The 4,084-nt window shown below is 37.3% G+C and overlaps 1 pseudogene; it reads right to left on the bottom strand.

The window, feature by feature from the left end:
- Positions 1-306: 306 nt before the first annotated feature.
- Positions 307-3,805, bottom strand: LOC147277382 (subtilisin-like protease SBT3 pseudogene; annotated as a pseudogene).
- Positions 3,806-4,084: the final 279 nt, after the last annotated feature.

Here is a 4,084-nt window from a genome sequence, read left to right as displayed (position 1 = left end):
TGGTCAACTCAACAGTTTAGGGTGGTCGGAATAGCACTGGCCTTAGATGACTAAATGATTTCTAATGTAGTTGCTTTTTTATAATGATAATCTTTGAAATATCACTTAAATAATGGACGGTTCGGATTATGAGATTAGTTATGTGGTGGACCTAAAAGCATGGTTAGTTTCGTATTAACTTACTAACTAGTTAGCTTTAGAGCATTGGTTCTTATGTATACAATTCGTTTAAATTTTAGGATTATTAAATTTGATTTTGGTTTCAACACTAATATTGATAATTTCATATGAAAGCCTAAAATACACTTAAAAATAATTGTACCTAGGTGATACAACGATAGGACTTCTAACTATATGTCTAGATTCAAAATTTGATTGATTTTGTTCCACCCAAAGTAACCAACCAAATGAAAATTTCCAATTCTTATTCCCTTTATACTCTATAGTGAGTGTATAGGATTGTTTCTCATACTTCCTTTTAAATGTTAATCTCGTTGGCAAGACTGTTACTACAGAGTTTTCCGGTGATTCGACTTTAGCCTCATAAGCTACCACGGCTTCACCAACATTAGTTACTGTCAGTATTTTTAAAAACGCGCCTCAGGCGCGCCTTGAGGCGCGCTTTAGGGCGAGGCGACGGCCAATAGCGCACGGCGTCGCAGGATTTGTTCTCCGGCAGAATCAAACAAAAACAGAACCAATCGCCTTGGCGTCGATCGGCCGTTCTCCGGCGGAATTAAGGCGGTGACCACTAGGTTTTCTTTCTCAGGCCACGGTGAGTCCATTGGTGCCCTCAATTTGTTCATCCGATCAACGACGAGGGAGAATCGAGGATTTGTCCAACGGTGTCTTGACCATTCACCACCCCAGACGCCGAGAGAGAGAGAAGGAAGGATGCCGGAGAAAATAAATATCAGAGAGAGGGTGAGGTTGCGAGAAGAAGAAGAAGAAAAAAGAAAGAGAAAAAAGAAGAAAAAAGAAAGAGAAATGGGGTTACTGGGTGAGGTCGCAAGAAGAAGAAAACAGAAAGAGAAAGGGAGGGGGTGTGACGGGTGAGGGGAAAAAAAATTAAGTTTTGTATTTTTTAATCTAAGCCATTCATTAAATTTAATGGCCAAGATTTTACACCATCATTCATCCGCACACTTTTTCATCGGCAACAGAGCCTCTCCCTTTAATAAGTTAACCTAATATCTTAAATAATATTAGCTAGTATAGGTATAAATATATTTATGGGACAGTAACATATTAGAGTTCGGTGGTCTAGTGGATAAGGCACTGCTTCTTTACTTGGTCTTGTGTTCGAATCATATTTAATAATTTGTTTTTCAATTTATTTTTTAGTTAGTTTTTTTGAATTTTGGGTCTTATGTTCTATATATATACTTTTATATATATATACAGGCTCCTTCTATTGAGGTATATCTCAACTTATTATGTTGAGGTATGATCTTGTTGGGGCCCACATGAGTGGTTCTGTGTTGATCCGAGCCGTTCGCAAGGATCATCTTCATTAATAAATCATCCTTGCAAAAAATTAATCAAATCAGAAATTATTTGTCTATCTAACTTTGATAAAACAAATGGACGGTTTCATCGAAAATATTTGGTTCGTCCATTTATTTGATCAAAGTTAGATAAGCAAATGATTTCCGATTTAGCTAATTTTTTGCAAAGATGATCTATCAATGGAGATGTAAAAAATGAACGGTTCGGATCGACACAAAACGACTCGTGTGGGCCCCAACAAGGTATACCTCAACATAGATAAATTAAGGTATACCTCAATAGAAGGAGCCTGTATATATATATATATTTACCTATTTATATATGTTTATATATATATTTATAATTTTTTTATTATAAAAAATATGTCCCGAAAAGCTTACGCCTTAACGCTTCGAGGCTTACGCCTCGCCTTCTATGACTAAAACGCCTCGCGTCATGTTTTTGCGTCTGAAAACACTGGTTACTGTCCTTTGAAACTTTTCAGTCACTGGCTTTGCAGGATTAACATAGAAGGTGATAAATGATGGGTAATTAAGATTGGAGGATTTGTTTGAGCAGTTACAGATTCTTGATTTTGTAATGGTATTCATTTGATCTTTATACCTTGAAGAGCATAATAAGTTGACATAATCTTGTGGCATTATGTCATAAATCATACCAGGATCTAGTGCTCGATTTGGATTAATGTGACCTGAACCCATGGCTAGAGGGGAGGCAATATTATTTCCAAATCGATTATCATTCTTATAGTCTCTAATTGGGTTCAAAGTATTATCTAGTTCATTTGCTGTGGTCATAATGGCAGATTTAATAGCAGCAGCACTCCAGTTTGGATATGCTGCTTTCAACAAAGCTGCAACTCCAGCAACATGGGGGCAAGCGTATGATGTCCCTGAGATCATTGTATAATTAGTCTCTAAGTAATGTGTAGAGCTTACTTTGCGTGCTTGTTCTTTTGGAGTTGAAGCAGCTACAACTAATGATCCAGGTGCCATCACATCTGGTTTTAAGATGCTTGGAAAACTTCGTGATGGTCCTTTTGGAGAGTAATTTGCCACAGTTGGTGCATGCTTCGTCCCCACAATTGTCTGCTTGAATGTTATGCTTGCATTTGCTGCACTTACAGATTTTGCATAATCAATAACAGTTGGTGCATCAACGGATCGAATCAAAACGCATGGACAAGGAACTCTCTTCAATTCTAATAATGCAGGTTCATGGAAAACAAGTATAGCTCCCGATCTATTTGAAGCAACGAGAGAATCGATTTGATTGTCAATATTCCCCACGTTGCATATAATGATGCCGTAAGGGGGTTTCGATAACATACATTGTAGAAGAATTGCAACTTGCAAGAGTGTTATTATAAACCAATGACAAGTTTAGTAACAATGCATTGCCAGGAAATATAGACCATCCATTAACAATTATCCCATTTCCTAACTTCAATATTCCAGCAAACCATCGATCAATGGTGCCTGCCGCGACAGTTAAGATCCATGGAATCCCATTTCTCAAGGTCCAAACCCCTGGACCTTCATTTCCAGATGAAGTTGTAACCACTATGCCTTTCTCTATAGCAGAAAATGAAGCTTTTGCAATAGGATCATCATAGGGTTCCAATATAAAGCTCAAAGAGACAGACATTACATCAACCCCATCTGAAATGGCTTGGTCCATGCCAGCAAGAACATCAATGATACTACATCCTTCTTCCCAAGAGACCTTGTATATGGCTATTTTGGCAAGTGGTGCAACGCCCTTGGCTGTTCCGTTGGCATAGCCAAAGTAAGACACTCCTTTTACATAATTCCCAGCAGCGATGGAGGAAATGTGGGTTCCGTGGCCAGTAGTGTCCCTAGCAGAGTCCACACTAAGCATATTGCCATGTAGTTGTTTCTTCAAACCCTTATTGAAGTACCTAGCTCCTATGATTTTAAAGTTACATATAGAGGAATTAAAATCTTTTCCTCCTTCACATGTTCCATTCCAAAGTGGTGGATATATTTTGAGCCGTCATGTTATGGTCTTTGAAGCTTAAGCTTTCTGGCCAAATGCCAGAATCTACAATACCAATAACAACATTTTTTCCAAAATTTGAGTGGGGCCATAGACCAAATGTAGGGTTGAGGGAAAGGAATTCTGGGGTGTGGGTGGTATCAAGGGTGCCAATCTCATCTCCATGAGCTGATATAAATCCCAAGGACTTCTTTAAAGCCTTTAGTTCATTTAAAGATAAAAAGGCACTGAAACCATGAATAGAATAATCATAAATGTATAAAAAGGACATGTCCATGTGAATAATATAAGTAGACCTCACAACTGATATTGGTTCACTATGGATAGTTAACAAAAAGCATGCCAAAATAATCATGTAATCTAGAGGAACATTACTAGCAAAACTCATTTATTCTTTGATAAGTTTGAGGTTCTAATCCAAACATATCATCCAAGGCTTGTTTATTTATAAGATTGAAGACAACGTACAAGAGTCCAAATTAATGATGGCAAAAAAAATTTGGTCATAAAATCTAAAGGTATTTTTTGGCTTAATATTATTTATTTATTTGTACAC

The sequence above is a fragment of the Dryas octopetala genome, chromosome 8 (genome assembly GCF_963921425.1).
Source record: "Dryas octopetala chromosome 8, drDryOcto1.1, whole genome shotgun sequence".
In the NCBI taxonomy this organism is placed as follows: Eukaryota; Viridiplantae; Streptophyta; class Magnoliopsida; order Rosales; family Rosaceae; genus Dryas; species Dryas octopetala.
The sequence above is the reverse complement of the archived record's forward strand: the minus strand, read 5'-3'. Positions and strand labels throughout refer to the sequence as shown.